Below are 7,058 nucleotides of genomic sequence, written 5' to 3'. Positions count from 1 at the left end.
GTTAGTTATTACCGCAGAAGAAATCCCGGGGGGAGACTCCCATATGTGAAGGTCGAGAACACTCTTCGCCTCGCTCAGGGATGTAAATCACGGATTTGGTCTCACTTGAGGGAATTGAGGATGAAATGACGCTATTTCTTTCGTCAAGGTATCTTGTAGGGTTGCACTCGAAGAAATGATAGAAACGAGTGATCTTTAAGGGGTCACATAAACCTTGAGCCATGCCCGAATTGGTCTCTTTTAGGGTTTAATTTAAATGTTCCGTGGGTGGAGCAGATTAACAAGGATTACAAACGACAAAATTGAAAAAATTTAGGCTGACATTTTCAAGGTGCGCAACCGTCACGTAGCTCCCTTAACCCTCAACGACCTAACCCAAAGCTTATTCAGCAAGTCAGCCTACTTTCAAAGGCCTCTGTTTAACTCAAAATACTGAAGCATGTCCTACCTTAGCTTGAAAATTGGAACTTGAGACGGTGGATGAATCCGCAATATCAAATACTCTCTTCAAGTACTGATGAAGACTGCAAGACGCACTCTTATTTATTCCCCATAGGCCGCATAATTTATGCGTTTTTGAGAGGCGGTTGCCTTTTAGAATATGAACAACACGCACGTGAAAAAACATTCCTACATGTTGATCTGGTTACATTGACTACAAAATTATTAACCGTCCGGCGGTGTGCGTTTTTAGCTGTTTATTTTCTAATCTTCCTCTGCAGGGGATGCTTTTAATTTCGAATCTCCCCCAAGGCCAAATGAATATTTTAAGTTTCATCTCTAAACAGCTTAAATATTTTTAAATTCCTGCGTCCTTATTTTAGTTCTCTTCTTATATATTTTTGCTTGACAAAAAAGACTTAGTTCTGTAAGCTTAAATGTAACAAAGATTTCACACTGGATAAATAGATTGCACAAATGCTAGACGTAAAACCCATCCATTTGGATTCCCCAGTTCTTAGTGGTGGAATTCCCGTTACGTTCCCTAAGACTTATTGGTAAACGACAATAATTTTACTTTTTATTAAAAATGCAAGTCGCTGCCTCTCTTTCTCAGAAGGATATCCGATGGGTTCTCGGTATAAATATATTCTTAATGATACAGGTGAAGTAAGCTGTAATGCCCATTTGGATAAACTTCCTTGCAAACCCGAGAAAAAGTCTTTTTAATCAGTCTGCTTTAAAGTCTTGGGTGCGGCCATGGATTCTTTCTCCGGGGACGAACATCAATGTCAGGAAAAATGATTCGGAGCAACTGAAAATCACGAGAACTGTCGTTAAAGGCCGAATTCCTAGAGTAAGCTGTCGCCTTTGGATCATGTGATAAATAATACCTCTCTGGTTTTGGTTTGATAGTTATATCTTTGTTCTAGAAGGTTTCTGGTGCTATAATCTTATTGACAATATTTTTACTCGTACTAATTATGAAACAGCTGCCGATAATTGTTTTGTAAACAACCTTCTTAACAATGCTTTCAAAACTCGTTGAAAGGTTTCCGACATTCTAATTTTTTAATAATTTTTGCGTGGAGGGCATTTTTACCTTATTAGTTTCAATAGCTTTTTTTGTCTTATTCAGTTTGCCGCGTTTATGATACTTGGTCATGTTTGCTTCTCTGACAACATTTATAACTCTTCAAATGTTGTCAGAGAATGTCGGTCAATTTACGAAAAAATATATTCCTTCTGACTATTCTAAATGTTTGAAAATTACGGGCGCCGCTATGAAAAGCACGGTAAAAATACCTACTTGTACTTGTTTTGATTAGTGTCGTTTTTGTTAAAAACTGAGACTGACTGCTTAGTCAGTGTTATCTGAAAAAGTTCTCATAATAAATTGATTTATTTAAGGCTATGTTTAAAAACACAGCCTTACCGGCGAACTAAGAGGTTGTGCTTTTAAACACCAAAAGCTATATGCCAACATGTATTATCTTGTGTGAAAGAATTGTATCGATACTGAAGACGTGCACAAAACATTAAATATTACTTTTTGTTTAATTAAGAACCGTGCTCATAATAGGTGTTCAATTATAATCACATTCTCTCACAATTGTTTTGAAAGGCATTGTTTTCAAAGCGGTTCCGACATTTACCTGTAGTCAATAATTTGAGCGCCAAAGCTATCTTTGTTTTGAGTAGTTATGAGCATTTGTGAGTTTTTTGTTGCAAATAAAAGTATTTACAGTTCCAAATATTTACAGCTGGTGGACTTGAGTTTAAGAGGGGTTTTATATTTGTATGTTCTTTTCGTTTTTATTCGGGAGTAGAACGTTTTCAGTGTCTTCTGCCAGCAATATATAGACTTTGATCTCCATGCATTTAAATTTGAAGAACATATATGTCGAAAGAGGTGGAGATGAACTGCTCGTTTGGACAGCTGACAGCAATCTTCCATACTCTCTTTATTTTGTGTTAAAATATCGAGGCTGAAGTTTGCGAAATTTTAAGAAGATTTTAAGAATTAACCCGAGGCTGAGATTTTGAAAAGAGTACAATTATGTGTGTTGAAAATTTGCGTACAATGAAATTTTATCTTTTGAACTAAAGCGTATAAAATTCTTCCTTTCCGTCTAAAAAGCGCGCAGAACTAGCCAAGAGACAACAAAAACAGCGCTAGCCGTATGTTCGATGCTAAATTCATTTCTGCAAGACATTATACGCTATAATCTAAGAATATTTACAAGAAAATCTTCAGTCTAAAATGGGCAAAAAAATAATAGTATTCAGCCTGGACCGAAAGAAAGGTAGCTGCTGATGCTGTGTCAGGCATTATAGTTAAAGTGTCGTCAACGTATATCTCGTAAAATGAAGGCATTTTGCCTTCATGAACCAGAGTTTCTTCCATGGATCCCATGAGGACATTAGCGAGCAGTGGCCCGAGTGGAGAGCCCATGGCGACGCCATTGGTCTGTCCATAAAGTTGTCCATTGAGCTAAACAGTTGGTCTTTGGTGGATGCTTTGAGAAGATCTGCAAAGTCCATTCTGCTGAGGTTCAAGTGGTGTGTTTCATTGAACTAGTTATCCACAAACGCTATATCGGCGAGTATCTGTATTGCTTCCTCTAAGGGCACGTCGGTAAATAGCGTGAAGAAACTTCACGGTTGTTGTACAAGGAGATGGACGTCGACCAGCACATACTAAACACCTCGACGTATAAATTATACCTCAATGTTAAAGTTAAGTATCATAAGACATGCAATGAAATGTTTAAAACAGGTTAAACACACATACCAGATCATACAACTCATTTCATTATAATTATCATGGTACTTTTATTAAATTCTCACATGGGGGCTATATACCCATATATGTTTCAGTGAAATGCGTTTTTGTGTCTTTTAAGAATAAAACAGGAAATCATGCTTGAGTATTGAAGTAAATACAGAAAACGCGCTCCGAAACAACTTGTTTAACAATATTTACTAGACTACTGGTCACGTCCCCTTTTATAGTGCATTGGAACATACAATTATTGATATTTCTTTAAGCTGCTTGTGAATTATATGTGAGTTTCTTTACCATTATGGCTATGACTTGAAACTCTTCTGAAAGGATCCTTAAGGCTGGAAACATGGCTAAATAGATAATAATTAAGTTAGGGGAGACCGCCAAATTCTCAAATCAAAACTAGTGATACTCAAAAGCTTTTCTAGATGATCTGAGTCTCGGTTGTACAATGTTCCTAGATATCACTATCGGACAAAGGTCTTAGTAATTTCTTTGTTATACGTTAAGACTGATTTCCAAGTCAGTTGATATTGTTCACTTTATTACGGTACAAGTACAGAAATGGCCAAGCCCGGATAGGTGGGCAAGAGGTTTCAATTGTTTGATGTAAAGCACATTTCAACGCACCTGTTGCCGGGTGCAAACTATCGAACGCATGATGGGTCGATTAAGTAGACCGTTAGGCGACCTCAAAAACAATTTTTGTATTATCGCTTTAGTGCTATATAACTCCGTTTGTTCATGTCACAGAACAAAAGATACTTAGAAACTGGTGAAGAGGTAAAAGCCACTGGTATTAAGAGCAACTACTATCAAACGCAGATAGACCGGCTCAGTGAGTGAGGCCGAATTTGGCTCAATGTCCAATGTATGCTACGTACCTCTTAACATTATTGAAAATATTGCTCTTTCTGTTCTTTTGAATACTCTAGTCAACTTTACGGGCAAATAAAAGACTGTCTCTTATTCGGTTTGCCACGTTTATGATACTTGGTCATGTTTGCTTCTCTGACAACATTTATAACTCTTCAAATGTTGTCAGAGAATGTCGGTCAATTTACGAAAAAATATATTCCTTCTGACTATTCTAAATATTTGAAAATTACGGGCGCCGCTATGAAAAGCACGGTAAAAATACCTACTTGTACTTGTTTTGATTAGTGTCGTTTTTGTTAAAAACTGAGACCGACTGCTTAGTCAGTGTTATCTGTAAAGTTCTCATAATAAATTGATTTATTTAAGACTATGTTTAAAAACACAGCCTTACCGGCGAACTAAGAGGTTGTGCTTTTAAACACCAAAAGCTATATGCCAACATGTATTATCTTGTGTGAAAGAACTGTATCGATACTGACGACGTACACAAAACATTTAATATTTCTTTTTGTTTAATTAAGAACCGTGCTCATAATAGGTGTTCAATTATAATGACATTCTCTTATAATTGTTTTGAAAGGCGTTGTTTTCAAAGCGGTTCCGACATTTACCTGTAGTCAATAATTTGAGCGCCAAAGCTATCTTTGTTTTGAGTAGTTATGAGCATTTGTGAATCTTTTGTTGCAAATAAAAATATTTACAGTTCCAAATATTTACAGTTGGTGGACTTGAGTTTAAGAGTGGTTTTATAATTGTATGTTCTTTTCGTTTTTATTCGGGAGTAGAACGTTTTCAGTGTCTTCTGCCAGCAATATATAGACTTTGATCTCCATGCATTTAAATTTTGAAAAACATATATGTCGAAAGAGGTGGAGATGAACTGCTCGTTTGGACAGCTGACAGCAATCTTCCATACTCTCTTTATTTTGTGTTAAAATATCGAGGCTGAAGTTTGCGAAATTTTAAGAAGATTTTAAGAATTAACCCGAGGCTGAAATTTTGAAAAGAATACAATTATGTGTGTTGAAAATTTGGGTACAATGAAATTTTATCTTTTGAACTAAAGCGTATAAAATTCTTCCTTTCCGTCTAAAAAGCGCGCAGAACTAGCCAAGAGACAACAAAAACAGCGCTAGCCGTATGTTCGATGCTAAATTCATTTCTGCAAGACATTATACGCTATAATCTAAGAACATTCAGCAGAAAATTTTCAGTCTAAAATAGGTAGAAAAATAAGAATATTCAGCCTGGACCGAAAGAAAGGTAGCTGCTGATGCTGTGTCAGGCATTATAGTTAAAGTGTCGTCAACATATCTCTTGTAAAATGAAGGCATTTTGCCTTCATGAACCAGAGTTTCTTCCATGGATCCCATGAGGACATTAGCGAGCAGTGGCCCGAGTGGAGAGCCCATGGCGACGCCATTGGTCTGTCCATAAAGTTGTCCATTGAACTAAACAGTTGGTCTTTGGTGGATGCTTTGAGAAGATCTCCAAGGTCCATTCTGCTGAGGTTCAAGTGGTGTGTTTCATTGAACTAGTTATCCACAAACGCTATATCGGCGAGTATCTGTATTGCTTCCTCTAAGGGCACGTCGGTAAATAGCGTGAAGAAACTTCACGGTTGTTGTACAAGGAGATGGACGTCGACCAGCACATACTAAACACCTCGACGTATAAATTATACCTCAATGTTAAAGTTAAGTATCATAAGACATGCAATGAAATGTTTAAAACAGGTTAAACACACATACCAGATCATACAACTCATTTGATAATAATTATCATGGTACTTTTATTAAATTCTCACATGGGGGCTATATTCCCATATATGTTTCAGTGAAATGCGTTTTTGTGTCTTTTAAGAATAAAACAGGAAATCATGCTTGAGTATTGAAGTAAATACAGAAAACGCGCTCCGAAACAACTTGTTTAACAATATTTACTAGACCACTGATCACGTCCCCCTTTATAGTGCATTGGAACATATAATTATTGATATTTCTTTAAGCAGCTTGTGAATTATGTGAGTTTCTTTACCATTATGGCTATGACTTGAAACTCTTCTGAATGGATCCTTAAGGCTGCAAACATGGCTAAATAGATAACAATTAAGTTAGGGGAGACAAATGACTTCTTTTGGTGCTCTATTTAGGAGATTTGACTTCATGACATTGAATTATAACCAACATCAACTGCATGGAACAACAGAAAGGATTTTTCTCCCTCCCATCACTGCAATGTGCAATATTTTTTCCTCCTGTTTTCTCCTCTTCAATTCACTTCACTCTACACGTAGGTTTTACCTTCAGTTACTTCTATTTACGTTGAAGCATCCGTTTGTTTGGTTGTTTCCAATTCTCTAGCAGGAATACTAGAATTGGTAGTTGAACGCCGCCGCTTGATATTTCTTGATCGCAAAATAGGCAAAGACAAATTTGACATGCAAAGGCAAAACAGACAAGGACAAATTTTCCGAGAACTCGGAAAATTATATGATCCATTCTACAATCATGGACAAAAATCTTGAGACAAATTTGCATTTGTGGATCTTTTTCACAGCTTAAACAAACAGTCGCGCGCGAATGCAATTTCACTTGTTCAGCCTCTCCCCACGAGCCAAAATGTTGAACACGTTTGTTGAAGTTAATTTCTCTTGAGGTTCAATATTGCATTGGATGGCGAAGGGGGCAAGAACCCAAGATTTTTTTTTACTTACATTTAGCTTATTTTGAGACTTCTGGACCGACGGAAAAATGAAAACCCGCCCTTGGGCTGAAAAACTGAGGCTTACTTCCGGTAAAATTGGAAACCCGGTGGTTACGTCATAGGTCATGAAATGTTGTCACTTAAGCTGTCAAAAGACGTGAGCAAGAGGAGCAAGGCTAAAGAAAAAGGGAAAAACGAAAAGAAACGCCTAAGGATTTCGCAGCTAAATGACGAGGATGTGTTT

This window comes from Orbicella franksi, chromosome 9 (genome assembly GCF_964199315.1).
Source record: "Orbicella franksi chromosome 9, jaOrbFran1.1, whole genome shotgun sequence".
Taxonomy (NCBI): Eukaryota; Metazoa; Cnidaria; class Anthozoa; order Scleractinia; family Merulinidae; genus Orbicella; species Orbicella franksi.
This window is presented reverse-complemented; position numbering follows the sequence as displayed.